Source organism: Nylanderia fulva, unplaced genomic scaffold, assembly GCF_048542155.1.
Source record: "Nylanderia fulva isolate GAGA-0341 unplaced genomic scaffold, ASM4854215v1 Scaffold24, whole genome shotgun sequence".
Taxonomy (NCBI): domain Eukaryota; kingdom Metazoa; phylum Arthropoda; class Insecta; order Hymenoptera; family Formicidae; genus Nylanderia; species Nylanderia fulva.
The window spans coordinates 1,311,657-1,332,551 of NW_028190304.1; the positions used below are offsets into that span (position 1 = coordinate 1,311,657).

Below are 20,895 nucleotides of genomic sequence, written 5' to 3' on the forward strand. Positions count from 1 at the left end.
ATCGTAAACGGGAAGTTTACTCGGTAATTTGTGGCATTTTCTCTTTGTTATGCATAAAAAAATATATTGTATGTCTATATTAATATGGTAATTTCCGATGTATTAGCATGATAAATTCATCAAAATGCAAATTGCCATGTTGAATCTTCATGAATTATGCTCCGTTCCGCATTGAAAATTGCGTTAATCGGAATCTCTGTAGCGAATATATCATTCGTACACAAGTGTCATTATTCTTTCACGTCATTTTTGTGATTTCAATGTATTATGAAATTTAAGAGATAATCGTACATTTACTAGCGAATTCGAACATCGATAATAATCGGGGGGGTTTCAGTAAAATTATTTGGTTGATATTTTTCTTTTGATATTTCAAGCTCTTACTCCAGGATTAACAATATGAAACTTCTGATCTTATTTTTATTTCTTTTTAATTTTTATATTAAAAAATTTCTTGAATTTTTTTTATTAAAATATTTCTTTATCTTTTATATACTTGCAACGTTTTTCTTTATTAATTATTTAAATGATTATCCTCCAGTTTAACCATTTCAAAATATCGTCAAATTATTTTTTAAACAGGAAGGGAAGAACTTTAATCTCAAAATCCTCCCTTAGGATTCGTTAGTATGTACTATATTATACGTCGATTAAAAGATTTTCTCCTTCAAAAATGCATGTAACGTAAAATATCGCCGGATATACTGTAAAAAATGTGTAATATACAATATATTACACATAAAAATATGTATAAAATTACATAAATAATAAATGTAAAATTACACGATGAATAATGAAAATGTATACGATTTCACCATTTGTATTGTAATTTTACATATTTTTTTACACTGTACATATATCTTCGCGAAAGTGGCGCGTAATTTCGACGTTCGCGTCTTTTTTTCTTCTTTTCCTTTTTTTCTTTGATCATTTATGCGCGGTATGTCTTCCGGCTCAAGCAACTGCGGACTTTATCTCGTTTGAAGCCGACGAAAGTTTTGACGTGACGGGCAGGCTCTCCGAAAAGATATATCGATATATATATATATATATGCACACACTTCTTCTCTGAACCGTTTTATCGAGCTCAAGATGGCTCAAGAAGAAGGCGCCGAGAAAAATCTGTGCGCTTTCGAAGAAGGATCCCGAGCCTGATTGTGAGAGAAGGAAGGAGCGAATCGCAAGAAGCGATATCTCGATATCTCGTATACGTCGCACTTTTATCGGAAAGCGTATAATATCGGCCCGCGTGAGATATATATATCGATAAAAGATCTCAAGACGGGATCATGGCTCCTTATATATTTCTGTCTTTAATTTTTTTTTTTTTTTTTTTTTTTTCATCCCCCTTTCTCACGAACATTTTATTTCGATTGTTATTCGTTACGTCGATTTACGACGACATTTTTCTCGCGAAGATTCTACTTCCTATCCGCTTCTATACATAATGTCGATCACGTGTTTTATCTCGTCTCTTCCTTTTTTTTTTTTTTTTTAAGGGGGTTGTCGCGCGAATCGAGAAGCGATTTATTCGACGGCGAAGCGACGAAGTGTCAGGGAAAAACGCATTTTTCGACTCTGTCGGGGACTCTGTTTTTTTTTCCTATTTTTCAGACATATACCGCGAAAACAGCAAAGCGCAGTTCGCGCGGTTTATTTATCTTTTTAATAGCGAAATTCTGTCGCGCGGCGCGTATCTCTCGCTGAAAATGCATATAGAAAATAAGTGGAAAAATTACAAAAATGTCCCCGGACGAAAGGGTCGATCGAGGGGGTCGCGAAACAACGAAGATCAATGCTGGGGAGAGCAATCAATAATAATATCTCGCTATCCCGCGGAATAATAAAACGCTTAACGCGCAGCCGGCGATTGTCGCATTGATCTTATTGTTAAAACCAGCCAGAACGCATTGTTGGAACTTTTTCGATTAAAACTTTCACGGTACCAGGTTCCCTTTTTTTTTCTCACCCCCCGCTTTCCCACCCCTCTTGCATTGCAGCCGAACGATCATTTACGTTCTTTCTGTCTTTGGAAGATAAATCGGATTCGCTTAAAACAAGAGCGTCACAAATCGAAAGGAAAAAAAACGTCGAAAATGTTAATTTCTCGATTTTCCGATACTTCTCGCGAGAAATTACATTCGAATATTAATTAAGAGCTAGTTTGTTGCTACTTTAGAATTTATGACTTTTAACTAATTGATGTTAAAGATGGGGATGAAATAAGATACATACTTTATGTATTGATGTCTCTGATATATTATTCGTAAATTAATAATTACCTCGAAATTAAGACAGAAAATAATTAAATTTATTTAAAATTATAAATTAAATTATAAAATAATTATATATAAATTATATATAAATATAATATTATAAAATAATTAAATATTCTAAAGATTCAATTAATATTTATAATACAAAATTAACTAGAATATTTTATATGCATCAGTTATGTTATATTAATGATTCATTATGTTCATAAGCGAACATTTAATTTTGTAAATAATAAATTAGCAATTATCAATATAAATTAGTAATTATAACATCAATTTTCTTCTAATTTTAATATAATTTTTCTCATATTTATGAATATTGCATAGATTTAATTTATATATAGAAATTGAGCTTCTATTTTGTGTATCGAATACATAATAACAGTTTCTAGAGAGTTTTCAGTAAATATAAAAATATTATATTATATTATTCTATGTGTATTATATAATACATTATTATATTATATAATGTATTAATAAATTATTATTAATGTATATAATATATTATTACATTATATATAATATAAAATTATTAAATAGAAAAAAGGACAATAACAATATATATATGTAAATCTATATAATTGGCATATCTCAAAATTCTTCGATATAGTATTTACATTTATATTCTTGTAAATTACATCAAAGATATATATACGAATTATATTACTAAAATCACATCACATATGTCTCATGCGTATAGCATCGTGACACAATACTTTTAAGTATTAGATAATAGCGATTAACGATTATGTCTATATCAGAGAAATCGGATTATCTGATAAAATTCGAGATTCAGCCGGATAAATGGAGAGATCCTTTATTACGAACACTGTAGTAAGCGATTGGCCGAACGGAATAAATCCGCGAAGGATATTAAAGAAAAGAAAATGAGGAAAATCATAAATTCATTTCTCTCGCTTTACCTCTGTCATTTAATCCTCAATAAACTCTCTCCATTCCTTCCTGGCAATTTAAGAGTTTAATATAAATTATCTGAATATACTTAGATTCATTGTTTTCTCGATTTTTGTCAATGCAGATCTTTTCGATATTTTATGTTGTATTTCAAACATAAAAGTTATGTCTTAATTATCTTCTTCATTTTCCGTTATCTATAAATTATACGCAACAGTTGTACGATTTTTAATTAAAAAAAATAGCTATTAGAATTATATAATATATATTAATTGACTCGAATATTCGGCAATAAATTGCATATTTATGATTAATTAATTTAAGATTAATTATTAGACGATTGATCAAGAGTTTATATTCTCATTTTATTTATTCGATCTTGTTTGTGTGCAGATAATGCAGGTCAACTTTACTAAAGTTAATTTTAGTGAGTTCCATTTACCAATATGATCAAAATAATCAAATTGCATGATAATTTGATCAAAATAATCAGATGATTATTTTGATTGTTTTCATAATTTTGATTATCTAGATTATTTTGATTATTTTGAGGTAATTTGGATTAATTAGAATTAGATCGTTTGTATTATTTTCATCATTATAATCGTTTAATAATTTTGATTGTTTTGATTATTTTCTTCACTTTAATCATTTGATTAGCTTAATCATATTAATTATATGGATTATTTTGATCATTTGGTCAAATATTAGTAATACATGTATATATACAATATATCTTTCATGTTAACAATTATATAATAATAACAATTTATTATATATCAAGTACTCGTACATAATAAACTGATAAAATTTATTGATTAAATTAATAGCTGAACTGCGTATTATCGAATCCGTTTATTACTTACATTTCCACATAAACTTCCTCAATAAGGAAGAATTATGCTTTAATAAATTTAAATGCTTTATTGAGTTTAACATTACTTAAAATTCTGTGTACTTATTGAATTTTTTTGCTGTCTTCTACATTACTATTAAAAAATGCACGATGGTTTCATTTAAAAAAAAAGTTAAGCTAGGCTGGGTTTTTTTATCAATCAAAAATCGTTGAGCTAAATTTTATTGTCACAATTTATTGCCGGTTAAAATCTGATTTTCTGTTTATGAGTTTTCTTCATCAGATTATAATAAATTTAAAAAATCGTGATATAAGAGGACTATTCTGTATTTATATTATATTATTTCAATATTTCAACGGAAATAAAACAAATTATCTTTGCCTAGGTACACTGTAAAAAAATATGTAAATTTACATCATGTATTAAAATGTATATACATTTTCATTATATTTATCGTGTAATTTAACACTTAATTATTTATGTAATTTTACATTCATTATTTATGTAATTTTACATATTTTTATGTTATACTTTACAGTGTACGTACACTGAAAAAAAAATTTATTAAATTCACAAATATTTAGTTCAATACATTCAAATGAAGCATTTCTTTGAAACAAATAAATATTTATTTGTTTTGAAAAAGATTTTATCAAATATTTTTCATATTACACAAATATTATTAGTTTAAAATAAATTATTTATTTGAACGTATTGAACTAAATACTTCTAAGAATTAACTAAATTTTTTCAGTGTATAGAAAAATTCTGAAAAAAATCAACTCGTCAGGTGTATCAACAAATATTTATTTACTATTATTAAATATTTAAATAAATATTTTTTACATCACATAAATATATTATTAGTTTCAAATAAATGATTTATTTGAGCGGATTGAATTAAACGCTTATAAGAATTAACTAAATTTTTTCAGTGTATAGAAAAATTCTGAAAAAAATCAACTCGTCATGTGTATCAACAAATATTTATTTACTATTATTAAATATTTAAATAAATATTTTTTACATCACATAAATATATTATTAGTTTCAAATAAATGATTTATTTGAGCGGATTGAATTAAACGCTTATAAGAATTAACTAAATTTTTTCAGTGTATAGAAAAATTCTGAAAAAAATTAACGCGTCGGGTGTATCGCGAGCAGAGCTTTCGTATTATTAAACGTTCGCGGGAGACCGTCCAATCGCGCAAAATATAGCGGCTGGCAAAAATGAAAATGATAACCCGCGTGTGCGGTCGGCCGCGCCATTAGCTTTTTATTTACTGTCGCCGCGATACAGGTATAAACGTAGATATCTACCGCGAACACCGTGCCCTCTCGCATTTTCTCTCCCTCTCTCGTTTTACCGTTAATTGCGACCACGCCGGAGAAAGCGCTCCGTAAAATACGTTTATCACCCCTTAAAGTCGCGGCGCCGCTGCCTTTGTGGGATCCCATTAATACGCAAATTGCCGCCACCTCGAATTCCTCGTGTTTCTCTCCCTTTTACATCCCCGACTCGACACACCGCGCTATCGCGCTCGGTCCCTTAATTAAGGGCCAATTTTCCTTTAGTATTGTATTAGGGAATATCTTGTCCGTTCGCACACGCGTGAATAAGAATTGGACCTAAATAAAGCTGTGAAACAATTTGGCAAATCGTGGAATAAACTGGAGCAGGAACAGAGAAAGAGATTTGTTATAAAATAAGATACTTTCTCAAAAAATTTGAAATTCTTTTTTGAAAAAAAAATTAATTTTTGGACATACACGCGTCTAAAATATTTTATTTTATTTATGAAAAAATATATTCAGATGTTATACATTGAAAAGAAAAATTGTTAACTTAACTAAACCGTTCAACTAAATTACTGTTTTATTAATTTAACATATATATTAGTATTGATTTATTTTGTTAAATTGTTATATTTAATTTAAATATTTCTGTATGTTGAACGATTTAATCAAGTTGACAAATTGTTTTCAGTGTACTCTTGATATTCAAATAAAATAAACATAAAATACAAATAATTATCTCTTATCGTCGAGCTATACATTTCATTTTCCAACATTCCTATAGAAAGAAGTTATCGGTCGTTTTAAGGATCCGTTTATCGGTCTATCTCTTGTATCATAAGAAGAAAGAATACACAGTCCCGGAATTCCAATGGTGCATCATGAGGCTTAAATCAGAAGGAGCATAGGATCGCTATTTTACGATCTTGGCTCAGCTTGGCGAGCTCTTTCCAAATTTTACGATCGCGTCGGATTACTAAGCGGTTGGAGAAATAACATAAAAATAAATAAATATAATAAAAATAAATAAAATATATTTCGGAGAGAGAGAGAGAAAGAACGAGATGTGTTTTTATCGTATTTCGTATGGATAGGCCGACAATAACTCACCGAAATATCCGTTCGATATTGTCGGCTATTGACCATTGAATTGTTATCACTTTGTGAGTCGCCTGCATGACGACCGAATTTACAGAACGAACGTATAATTTCAAACGAGTGTTGATGTAAAAAATTGAAGAATTTTTCGTTCAACATTTCGTCCCAAATCTCCGTAAACATAAAAAAGAAAAATCGCTTCGTGATTTCTATTCTCTTTGCGAAATTAATAATAAATATTGCAGGGAATTACTTTCTTGAATGGAATCGTGTATCATCACTGGTAAGCTTTCATCAGTTATAAATGTAACGTTGCAAACGGTGAAATATTTCAAAAGAAGCACTAGTTGATATAGTAATTGTTGTTTTAAAAAGTGATTTTTTAAATGCATCTTATATATATTTGTATTACATTATACACTGAAAAAAAAAAGAATTATTAATTCGACTAAACTTTCAACTAAATTTGTTATATTTAATCTAAATGTTTTTATATGTTCAATTAACAAAATAATATATTTAGTTGAGCGATTCAGTCAAGTTAACAAATTTTTTCCATGTAGTTATATGAAATCTTAATTATAACTAATCAAACATTAAAGAAGCAAAGTGTGAATGTTTTATTCACTCAAAAATGATATACGTGGATTTTTTATTAAATCTAATTTGCTTGAATCATGACATTTCATCAGTTTCATTGATTCACTTTGAGAATATTTTTTTATACGAATTTTATATATGTATAAATTTATAAATTTTTATAATTTTACATTGTTTAAATTTTTCGTCAATTTCACGAAGATGATTTTTCTCGCAATATTTTTTTTTCGAAGTATAATAAGCATCTCCGTCCAAATTTGGATATAAATACGAATGTCAGAGGCGCTGCAGTTATTTCTTCTGCATTTTTGCTTGATGCTGTCACATATGCACGTTTCTTGAAAACCTGTTTCTCTGCCCACATAATATGCGCTAGACGTTCCGCGGAAGCGAAATAAAGGCGAAGTTTCACAGTCAGATGTTCTTTAATGGTTTATACAAGGAAAGCTCAAGCTTTTTAACTTGAAAAGAAATTCTGCTGGAATTTTTGTTTCTCGTATAAAATTTTAATTTTTCATGATTTCCCATCCAAATAATAATTTCCACCTGTATCTGACTGTTTCAATAATTTATTATTTTTTTATTTAAAAAAAAATGATTACACAACACACGCATAAACAAAATTATGCAAAGTATCATTTTTCCTTCCTCATAAAGGAATTTAAGCTTTATTCTTTTTAAAGCTTGCTATTTAGATCTGTAATGCATGGACTTAAATTATGTGACAGAAATTTGCTGAGAGTATCTTTTGTTTTGTATTTTACGACGAGGGGGTATAATATACACACTTTTAGTCGAGTGTGCACACTTTGAGCGAAACGACTAGAAGGGAGTGTAAAAGTGACGTTCGAGAATCGAATGTCACGAAAGTGGAGCTGGGGATGTTTGGTGAAAAGGTCGAGGGTCATGTTCTCGATTTCCATCCTGCTGAACCCGAGAAGTTTTGTGAAACCGTCACACCCCAGTCGGGGTCTCCTTGCATCCCAAATAAAAAGACCGCTGCGTTGCGCGACTTTCGGAACGCTAACTTTTAAGGATGACATAGTGACATGCGCACGAGCGCGGACACGAAGTTGTCATAAATTTTCGCCAACTTTTGCCGCTCCGTTTGTTAATCCCTGCCGCGCTCAACAAAGTGCATCGATCAAAGTGTTGTGTAACGTGCTCGTATAACGCAGCTTTTCCGGAAAATATATAAATTACGAAAATAGCGTATCGGTACGCGCAAAGAATTTTTTCTTAGAATTTATCCTGATCGTAGTAATAAAAAATATGTACTTATTCAAATTTATCGAACATATTTTATCTTTTTTTTAATTTATTTTATTTTAATTCATCGAATTTTTATTATGTCTCGACGTGATTTTAATTCTTGAATTATTATTATGTCGCCACGTAATAAAAATTCGATGAATTAAAATTATGTCGAGACATAATTTTAATTCATCGAATTTTTATTATATCTCGACATAATTTTAATTCATCGATTTTTTATCATGTCGTGACATAATTTTAATTCTTGAATTATTATTATGTCGAGACAATAAAAATTCGATGAATTAAAATTATGTCGAGACATAATAAAAATGCAAGAATTAAAATTATTAATCTGTATAATTTTTAAGAAACATTGATCAAAATTAAAACTTAATTTAATTAAATTAACTTAATTAAAAACTTGATTTTTTATTTAATTTTTTTCACAAGCTAACACATAATAAATATAAGAGGAATTAAGAAACGGATATACAGATTGTTTCGATTAATGAATTTGGAGAACGGAATAATTGAAAACAATAAGTTCATATAAATATTTAATTTTTGCTAGCTTTGTATCTCAGTAATTTACATCTATCTGCTTATCTTCACACAAATGCTCGAAATGACTATTTTGCATTTGCTCGTTTCTGTAAATGTTTGAGCATTAATCTTCTAATTCTGTCAAATCTTCCAAGTGTTCTTATCTTTAGGCTTGTTGGAAACTTTGCTCAATCATCTAACGTTCTAGATAAAGATTTTATCATACTCCCATAGATAAAAATATTTACAAAAGTGCATATTTCACACAAAATAGTTACATTTTAAGCATCCATATACACTACCAAAAAATATGTAAAATTACATATACATATGATACGATTTGTATACATTTTTATTATTTATCGTTCAATTTATTATTAATTATTATTAATTTTACATATGATCGTGTAATTTTCCACATATTATTTATATAATTTTACATATTTTTTTACAGTGTACCTCTAGGCTTCGTAACATCCGAAGGTATACCTATACATATACCATAGACAAAATTAGTAAGTAATATTAAAGACAAAAAAATCCGAAAATTGATCGAATCGCTCGACTTTCATTTTTCAACACCGACTCGGAGATTAGGCTGAATCCGAATCGTGTTCCCTTTAAATCCGACACCGAAAGAAGGCATATGCGCGGAGTGCCGGCTGAATAATACAAACGGAGGAGGAAGAGAAGAAGGAGCGAGAGAGAAAGTCGGCGAGGAAGATGATAAGGGCGCGCGCGCGCTAGAGAGAGAGAGACGGCGCGGCGTTTTGGCGGCGCGACGAAGACGGCGATATCACGGGCGATCGCACCCGAAGCTCTCTCCTCACTCCAAGTTAGTTAGCAGTCGATGCGCGCACGCCACGCGGTCCGGACGTTCCTGTCGCGGCGCCGCTCCTCTTCCTCTCCCTCCTCCTTCTTCGTGACGTTTCTCTCTCTTTCTACGTGTGACGTTTCCGGAGGAAAATTTGCGAGATTTTTCGCGATTGCGATGCGCGACCGACTTGAAGAGAAGTCGCGCGCGAATCTTCGATAGATCGAATCTGACGTCACAATCACGCGCGATTAAATCGCTCTGCTTTCAAATTGTGTTTCGTGGTTTTTTTTTTCGTACGTGGTTCTTTATATAAGACGTGAGGAAAGTGACAGGAAGTTCTCTCGTCGAGGAGGATCCGGAGTGAAGCGAGTGAAGCTTAGAATTTCTGGTTTTAAATAAGGTAAAAAAATATAATCGATTTTGATTTATGACATTTTTCGAATCAATCATTGCAGATAAATTGTATGAATAATTTACCACGGATAGATATAATTATTGAGACAAGTATAAGTGCGATCGCTGACGATACAGGGCTTATCTTACGCCTTAGGCGAATTAGAGGAGAAGAGACGAGTGATACGGAGAGGTTGTATATTACTGTCAATGGGTCTAACGACCTGTCTCTTATCTCAATTTTAGATCGTAGGGTTAAATATTTGCCGAGCTGTACCGCTTGATATAAAATATCAATTTATATAAAAATTAATAATTAATTTTTGATAATAATTACAAATATTACCGATATGAATAACTAACAATATAACCCAGGTAGCAAGCGTGTCTCAGCGTTTTGACGTCTAATGACATCATTTTGACACTTGGAAATTTTTAATAATAATGAAAAATATTCCCAATATATAAATAACTAAAAATTTAATCAGATATAATGGAGAATTCAAAATAAATTTATTGGGGAGGGGACTATATTGGAGAATTGATAAGAAAATATTGAATATCCGGAGTATTTGGACCTATGTAAGTACTCCGGACACTCCGACGTTAACCGTAGATCAATCGCGTAATGCCGGCGACAGGATGACGTTTATTAATAATTTGGTGACAGGCAAATGACACATGTGCGTCTGTATTTTTTTCTTTTTTTTTTTTTTCGTGACATAACGATAAATCACAGTCATTCTTCGAACCGCGAGGTTCTAACGAAGCATCTCGTCGATGAGATTAAGAATGAGTGAGTCACTTCTCCGCCCGCGAATCGTAAAAAGTCGCGACACACCCGATCCTCCTCTCCTCTTTGCGGCTACTGCAGAAAAGTTTGACGTATATAAGGGAAGACCGCGATGCGCTACGATATCGATCCTTTTGTGTTGCGAAAGAAGTTTCCCTCCGCGATGATATCACCCACACGGCCGTTATTCTCTTCGAAGTTCGGGAAAAAGCCCGGGAACACATAGATATATATATACGCGAAATTAGTAATTTAGGTATGAGTCAGTCGCGAGGGTATTGCAAACTTTATTCGCGCGATGATCATTTTCCATTATCGCGACGTGAAGTTGATATTATTTATTTTTCTTATTATGTCGATGCGGTGTATCTTTATTTAAAGAATGTGACGTAACATATGACGTAAAAGATGTAAAATTCCATTCGTCAAAACAGCATGCCTCAGTATATTTCTTTATAATAATATATGTATATAGTATTTACATTAATAATAATAATAATAGATGTTTTACTATTGTAGTACATATAATTTATTTATTTTTTTATTTAATCACTGACATCACTGATAAAAATCTGCAAAATTATATATATAAAACACAACATGCATATAGAAGTGTGTTATTAATAATATATATATAATATTACATATATTAATAATAATATTTTATATATTTTATTATTAATATATTAGTATATATTATTAGTACATGAATATTAATAATAATAATAGTACTTTATATTATCATATTTAATAACGATAATAATTTTCTCCGCGTACATACATAATTACATACATAATTTCTCTATTGCAAATAATTTTGCAGTATGTAAGGAAAATAAAAATTACTTTTAAAAAATTTGTTACATAAGCTTTGGAGAGTTTAATTTGGAAAGATTTCGTCGACATTTTTAACACACAATTTCTCTCTCTTCATCGTATGTACACTAAAACAAATTGTTAACTAAACCTTTCAACTAAATTACTATTTTGTTAATTGAACATATATTAGTATTTAAGTCCAATACATGTTTTGTTACACAGAGAATTTTCTCTTAGAATTTATCCTGAAAATTCTATGGTAATTGTGTGTCAATATAGAAGAATTTTATAAGAGTTTCTCTCTGATTAATATTTATCACAATCAAACAATATTAATATAAAATATGTATGTATAGTAAAGTTTACTATTAATATTTTTTATATATATTGTGGTAAATATTAAACAGAGAAAACTCAAAATTCTTCCAATACCATATTGTCTTTCGATTATCATGATTTTCAGGGTAAATTCTAAGAGAAAATTCTCTCCATATAAATTTAATATGTTATATTTAAATTATTGTTAAATGTCCAATTAAAAAAAATATTAGTTGAACGGTTTAGTCAAATTAAGCAATTTTTTCAGTGTAAATTATACAATAAAATCAAGAGCGCGAGAGACGCGAAATTCAGAGATGAGATCATTTCGTGTGCATGAAAGTAGGCGTTCATGACGACTCAATGAGGAGCGGTATGGAAGGTCGTGCTTAAGTCATCTCGGGCGTGTTGACGTTTATATTTTCGTCGAGGAATGACGCGAGATCGCGAAGGAGGATGGTATACTGCATATCCCACTCGCAGACGCGAAATTCGTTTTTCTTATCTATGCATTATTTGCATAATCCTCCTTCTCCCCCTCTTTTCCCAATTTGTCAGATCGAAAGAGAGACGAGCTCCGAACCGTGTTTACGAAAACTATTCTTGGCTCTCGTCGACATCGCGACTCATCACTGTAAAAAAGCTGTAAAAAAATATGTGAAATTACATAGAAATTTGTAAAATTACACAAATAAATGTAAGATTACACGATAAATAATTAATGAAAATGTATATGTCATTTTATTATTTATGGTGTAATTTTACATTTAACATTTGTGTAATTTTACATAATTTTATGTAATATATTACACACATTTTTTTTACAGAGTGCACCGACGAAATAGGAGTCGAATAGATTGCAAAGTTACGTATATGTATACGTCAAAGATGCGGAGACGATGACGTAGGCGCCATTGTCACGGGCGTTGCAACTTAAGACGCTGCTAATTAACCAATTTGGCTTGCGACAAGTGAGATTTGCGTCACCATCTGTTCGCGACGAAGAATAGGCATTTCCTTGTGTGTCTAATATGCATCCATCCTGCCGCAAACTTGCCGGCGCAGAAGTTTGTTATTTTCTCATTACTTCACGATCAAATTGCCACTGGCATATCAATGGAGCACGCTTCGTTTGACAAACTATTTTACATATCGCTCGCAAGAAATTCTCTTATGCAGGATTGCCGAAATATTATTGTATCATATTATTTTAATTCCTTCACACATTCTTCTGCTTCTAACTTTAATATTTTATTATAATTTATTAATAATAATATATGTATTAATAGTAAATAATATATTATATTTATTATATAATAATAATATATATTATTTTATTATGTTATCATATTTTATTATCGCTTTTTCGCGCATTTAAAATATAAAATAAATTGTCGTGATAAGAGCGAACACTATTTTTCATTACTTATTTTTCATTCAAAATTTTCCCATGAGGAAAATTACATTTACACGCAGAGAATTACATTTAACTTTTACATTTAACTAATTACATTTTAGTCTCGCGTATTACAGAGAGACAAATTCACGAAACAAATTTCGAATAATATTAAACATATATAACGAAAATTAACTTAATTTTCGTTTATAAGCTGAAATATTCTTGCATTGCAACTCCTTTCGCGCGAAGGCAGCAATATATTACGTGAAATTCATTGTCAGGGTTACAAAACAAGATTTCAAGTGCACCTGTCTCGATGTCTTGTTGCTCGTAAATTCTGTGTCGCGACATTAAATTGCGTTCTCGATTAATTACTTTTATATATACATTTTTAAAAACAGGCGAGATTATTAGCATATCTACTGATGACGATTTTCTGATGTCATATAAGAATTTCTATTTTTATAACTTCTTTTTAATAATTATGATGTACGTCATTGTAGAAAAATACACTGAAAAAAATGTATTGAATTTAAATAATATTTATTTCAATACTGCCTTATATAAATTTATGTGAAACTAATAATATTGATTTGATGTGAAAAAATATTTATTTTAAAATATTGGAAAAATTGTGCCAATTTTCGAAATAATAAAATGTACAAGATATTTCCAATATCTTTTATAAATCAATGATAGAGGAAGATATTAATGTAACTGCGAATTTTAAATAATCAATAATGATCAAGTGCAAGTTATGAGGCACATAAAATATTAAAAATATTAATGATATATCACGAATCAATAATTAATTAAATAATTATTAAAATGATTAATAATTAATTGTTTAATAATTATTAAAATGATAAATAATTAATTGTCTAATAATTATTAGACAAAATTCAAGCTTATAGAAAGCGTAAATATGTCCATCGCAGTTTTCGAAAATAAAATCTCGTATTAAAACATTTAATTTGCATTTTTGCTCGAGTAATTTATTTTATTATATATTTTAATATTTTTTATTTTTTATTATATAATTTAATTTTTATTTTTCCATACATTTATTATACTATTCGCGATCCAATTTGTATATATATTCAAACGATGTGTTGTTTTAAAATACTTGCTCAGCTACATTTTTATATCATTAATATTCCCAGAAATATTCATTTTGCGTGTCTCGGTCCTTCTTACATGTTATATCATTTAATAATTTAATATATGCGGAATTCTCGGCTCATCTTGTGCATGCATCTGAGAAATTAATCCGCTTGCAGTTTTTGATCGCGGCGCGTTACGCTTATGCCGGATAAAATAAAACGACGCTGTCCGGAGGCGATAAATCTCATTATGATGAAAACTGTTGCAGACTTTGCGAACGTGGCGTGTATCGTTCAACGTGGCGATTAATTGAACAAGGTGATCTGATATGCAAATATAACGCCGTCACCGCATTGAACGATCTCAATCGAATTAATGTTCGAAGTTACACCACGTTAATGGAATACGCTTTGTGTGCGAAACTTTGTTCGCGGTTTATCAGATTGTTTTCGGTATTTATTGTTTCTATCATTTTTTATTCATCGCGTAATTATTGTTTCTATCCAAAAGTCGTCTTCGTAATACCTGGCAGTCACGTTTGGCTAATGAAGCAGTTACTTACTTAATGCATTCATTAGATATGCAAATTAAAAAGTTCCACTTTAATCGGGAAAATTAATTCCCGAGCTTTTGAATCTCTCTACGGAGACTTGACACGGAACACGTTTTAGCTTGGTCGTGTTGTTTAATTGCATATTATTATATTAGAAATGACTGAAAACGAAAAATTTGACGCGCAAGTTTGATAATTTTATTCTAACAAGAAACTTCAAATATTCAACAAAATCTGAAACTTTGTATAATTATACAGTAAAAGAATCTAAGAACAAACCGATTTTTTGTTGGTGAAAAATGGGGAAAACAATTTCTTAAAAAATCAGTTTTTACATTCCGAAACAAATCATCGAAAAGAAAAGATATACATATAAAAAAAATTGTTTAAACAAAAGTTTTACATGCACTTTATAATAGCGTATACTGTAAAAAATATGTAAAATTTTTTGTATTTCTTTTCGTTAATTTCGATGACATTCACTTTGGAAGGTAAAAACCGAATTTTTAAAGGAATTGTTTTGACTCTTCAAATCTTTTTTTTTTACACCAATAAAAAATTGTTTCATCCTTAATCTCGTAATTATGCACAGTTTCAGATTTTTTTGAATTTTTGTTGCCGAAAATCTATAATTCTTTATTTAGAAAAAAAGCTATAAAAATATCTTTTATTATCTCAAGAAATAAAGATAATAGTATATTGGTTCGCTCGCGCGTAAAAAAAAACTTTAAAACTTTTTTAACTTCCATAGTCACACGTTGGACATGTGATAAAGAAAATTGCTTTAGAGTGGCATCAATCGCGCGATTTAAAATTCTTACACGCACTTGACTTTATTTTAAGATCCCCGTCAAGGACCCTTGGCTCCGTTATCGCTCACTCGTGAGTGATCCTTTCGGAAGTTGGTTAACCAGCGCGATCCCGAGTTTTCCTTCAGGTCGCAGTCACCGTACATGGGCGGGGTCGCTTTCTCTCTCCTGTGTCTAGACCACATGCTTTGCACACGTGTCACGTTATTATGTCAATCGTTAACACATGCATAAATCCATGAACGACGAAGGAACTTTGGTATGTCGAGACCGCCGCCGGATAAAGATAGATACCAGTCGTTAAACATAAATCGTCGTCAGCTGGAAAATATTTCCGCGAAATTTGCGAATGGAGAGAAAAATATCTCTTGAATCCATAAAGTATATATAAATATATATATTTGCATAATATGATATATGAGAATGTATTCACTAATATTAATATAAAATTAGTATATTATTTGAATAAATATAAATTAATATAATTAGAATTTTAATATAAAATGCATATTATTAATATAAAAATTAATATAAAAATTACAAAATAATTAATAAAAATAAATATTATTAAATTGATAATAAAATTGTTTTCTCAAATTTTAGACAAGTTAAAAAATGGAATTTGATAGACATTTTCTAATAGTGAAAAGAATACTTATTAATGTTTTTTTTAAATCCTTCCATATCATTGGATCATGAAACTATAGTAACCCTTATTCATTTTTTATTTTTACTTTTTCTTTAAAAAATAAATCGCAACTCGACTATTTCATGTATGTTTATTAAACATCTATTTATTATTTGATGAATAATGAAGCTTATTATTAGTATTTGTAATATGATAATCCGCGAACATTTTCGTATATTTGTATAATAATTATGTTTGTTAATTGATATTAAACTAACGAAACGTGCGGCGATTTGCAATATGATAATCTCTGCATAAACATGCGATTATTTTGCCATTTACAATTTATACACTAAAATATGAATTGCTATGGCATAACGTTTGCATTTTTTGCCCTCTAACGTAGAATTGTTACGAGGCTCATTTTCTGCATGATTACACGTGTCACTTTCGCGTATAACGTGATTTTATACGAAAAATTCGCGCGACATGAATCGACAAAGCTTATATATCTATCTCAACGTTCGTATCTCTGACGTGCATAAAGGATGTGCATACATAACCGCAAGATGCCAACGTAAATTTGCTATTGTCGTCAATCTGCTTGTGTATACGCATGTAATGTTGATAAGAGAAAATTTAATCGACGAAAGTCTCGTCTTGCTGATAAAAAAATATAAATTTTAAATGAAGAAAAATTAAAATATAAATATTCTCTCTGCGTAGAATAATTTAAAGAGAGACATGAAAGAAATATATTCATCTTCCTCTTTAAATTTGACGTTATGATGAATGAATATTTCCTTAAAAGCGACTGACATGAAAATTAGAGTTCTTATTAATTACAAATAATGATGCAGCTAGCATGTAGCTGTATATAGCGTGGATTTTTTTATAAGCTCTTCGAAATCCTCTTGGTATAATTAAGACTCAGGACGTCGTATCCCGTGTCACCTGGATGCGCAGAGACGGTTCGTTATTAGGTATTTCTCTCAAGTGACGACGCTCGTCTCACCCTCGTCTCTTGCCTCTTTCAATATCGCGGAGGTTGAGTTTGCCTTTTAATGAATCCACTGTTTCTGGCGTCGAGCACATCGACGAGACGTAGCCGAGCAGTTTCCGACTGCCTTTGAGCGAGGAAAGAATACTGCGCGAATATTCCACTGTTTCATATCGCAGAGACGTAGAGCTATCTCATACTATAGAACAGTATAACTAGAAAATACTTTTTTTTATCATTATACTCTTGTTTATACAGTGAGATAGAAATTCTTAATACACCTCAAGAATATACAGAGTGGTTCGAAATATAAGTGCTCATTCGACTGTTCTTTATTCAAAATTCAGGAGGTCTCACATATAAATATACATATTTTTTTATATTCTTTCTTAGGAAGTTACTCTTTTAAAAGGAGGTGAAAATTGGGTTTTTATTTTTTTGCTCAAATTTTGGACATGTTAAAAATATTAAATTTAATAGACATTTTATATATAGTGAAAAATGTATTTATTCATATTTTTTAAAAATCTTTCTATACATCGTTACATAAACGGAGAGAATTTTCTCTTAGAATTTACCCTGAAAATGGTAATTGTGGAGCAATATGGTATAGAAAGAATTTTATAACAGTTTTCTGATTAATATTTATAACAATAAAAAATATTAATATGTATATAGTAATTTTTACTATGTACATATTAATAAAATTCATCGAACATATTTTATATCTTATTGTGATAGATATTAATATTTGGTAAATATGTTTAATCAGAGAAACTCTTATAAAATTCTTTAGGGTAAATTCTAAGAAAAAAATTTATCTGTGTGAGATGAAATTAACAATCCTTATTCAATTTTTTATTATAGAACTTTTTAACGAGTTGAAATGTGATCATTTAAAAATATGTGTTAGAAAGCTTGATTCCTTTAGAAACTTTTTTTTTTTTTGTAAAATCAATAATTTGTACAAAGAAATATTAAAATACCTTATCACGACATGATGCTAAATGGCATACATAAGTATCGATTGATGAAAAATTGAATTTTGGACTAAAAATGCAAGCAAAAAAAAATCATAGCAAATATTGGAAAAAAAATTTCCCAATATTTTATAATAAATTTTATATTAAAGGCCTCCTTTAAGAATCATCTAATTTTTTTCGCACTTATTTAAAATCATCATCCTGTATATATAAATGTGCTAAATAATTAACAATTGTAGGACTCAATTATTTTTTTTTTTTCAATGAGCTACATTTTTTTATTATTTGTATTAAATACTCTTTTTTTAACAAAGTACATTTTTAATTATTTGCATTAAATACGATACTAACAGAAATTCAATGCCACCGTCGAGAATGAGTGTCTATATTGATGGCGATATTTGAAGAGAGGAAAACCCCTGCTATCTTTCTTTCTCATATCTCGTGCCTTTATCCGCTTGTGTTCTCCGTTTTGAGGCTGCATTCTCTTCCGACGATGCACAAACATTGTAAGGGTGCCGGGACTCTGAACCCTTAATGGATTCTACTGTTTACATCCCGGGGAGAAGTATCGGCGGATGCTCTCGCAATCGCGTCGCGCTTCGAAAATCAATCTCTCTATCGCGTCTCGGAGCATCTTTGTTCGCATTTTTGCGATTCGCTTCGACCGATTGCTCCGGACCAGACGGCGCCATGCCTGATGTTTATAAGAATCGTCAATGAATATCACTTTCGAATCTACATAAGATGAACCAAAAATCAACATCTTACTCGGCGTATAAATTTGGTAAACTAAAAATTCTTTTAATATCCAACAGATAATATTATTCACATTATTTGAAGCGTATTATTTACGAAAAAAATGTTATATTATAAATAATAATTTATTAAATATTTATTTCATATATTCATAATTTTTGCAATGATGTTTTTTTGTATAGAGTAATGTATGCAGAGAAATAAAAAATAATTAAAGTAATTAAAATTGACGTAAAAAATCCAATGCTAATTGCTATTATTACACAATGAAAAATATTCTCTGAATAGAGAAAAAATTTAATTTTTTAAAAATAAAATCTAGTCTGCTGAATATATGTATATTTAATATTTTTTATAAATATTGAAGAATATGTTAAAATTTTTTAAATATCATTTAAAAAATATTATATTGTAAAATGATATTATATTACTACATGGAAATTATTCTCTGGATGAATAAAAAACTTTAATTTTTGCAATTATATTTTGTATAGAGGAATGTATGCGGAGATAAAAGAATAATTAAGATAATTAAAATTGACGTGAAAAAAGTATAATACTAATTAATATTATTACATGAAAAATATTCTCTGGATAGATAAAAAATTTAATTTTTTTACAAAGTCTACAATCTGCTGAATATATATTCAATATACATATAAGTATATAATATAAAATAAATATTGAGGAACATGAAATTTATTTTACTTTCGGCGTTTCTATTTGAGCACATAATTATTCGTGCGTAATGATGAATAAACTTTTACGACGACTGTATGATTTTTGATTACACGGATTTTTCGTGGAATTCTAAGCATCATCATTTATATTTAGCGTATTTTAAAAAATCGTGGAATGAAACGCGACACAGCCGCTGCTGTAATTTAACTCGCTGAATCGCAAATATATATTGCATATACTTTAATGAGAACCGATCTCGCAGTTCTCTTTCTCTCTGTGCTTATAACGAAGAAATATATACACACATAGATATGCGAATTGCGTTCAAATGAATTTAAAAGACTGACGAATTCGAAAATATTCATATCGAAGCGAGATCAACATATGCATTCGCGTCGCGCATCTCGTTAAAATCAGCTTTGTTCTCGAATTATGACAATATCCATTGCCTCGTGACTAGTCAGCGTAATTACCTGAAATATTCCCATAGGACATTTCGCATAAATTTCATCACGAAATGCTTGTTCGACGCGTCTCTCGCTTTTATTTGTAACGCGTTATTATTAGATCTCGTAATTTGATTTTCCGCGCTGAAACACACATATCTTGTTGAACGGGACTCTTCCGGGCTTTGTTTATTAACAAATAAAATTTTTTTCTGTCGTTCATAATCCAAAAGTATGCAACCATATTCGTATTTTTTAGCACCAATCACAGGGACGACTACTGTGATAAATTGTTAAACGAGTATTTAGGCGTCTTATGCAGAAATATCATGATAAAAACATCTTTCCGGATCTTGTTTCTGGATGAATAATTTTTTTTCTGGGTTTATATGCGCATATATATGTATACAGAAGTTCGACTTAGCTTTATGCGAAGTTGTTCTGTAAATTGAATAGATTTCGCACTTTTTGTCGCATTAAAACTCTTATTTTTCCATTAGACCGTACTCGCAATTAATTTCGCGATAATGATTTTCGCGTAGTATAAG

General features: G+C 29.9%; 1 protein-coding gene across 9 annotated transcripts in view; it reads left to right on the plus strand.

The window, feature by feature from the left end:
- The window catches only part of C3G (C3G guanyl-nucleotide exchange factor), a 95,460-nt gene that overhangs the window by 39,206 nt on the left and 35,359 nt on the right, over window positions 1-20,895 (plus strand). Inside the window, exon 1 of one of the 9 annotated variants that reach the window (XM_029306861.2) lies at window positions 9,702-10,062. The exons of the other annotated variants lie outside the window; for them this stretch is intronic. The gene's annotated coding sequence lies outside the window, so the exon portion shown is untranslated. Of the gene's footprint in view, window positions 1-9,701; window positions 10,063-20,895 lie in introns of those variants that run through there. 9 annotated transcript variants of the gene reach the window in all.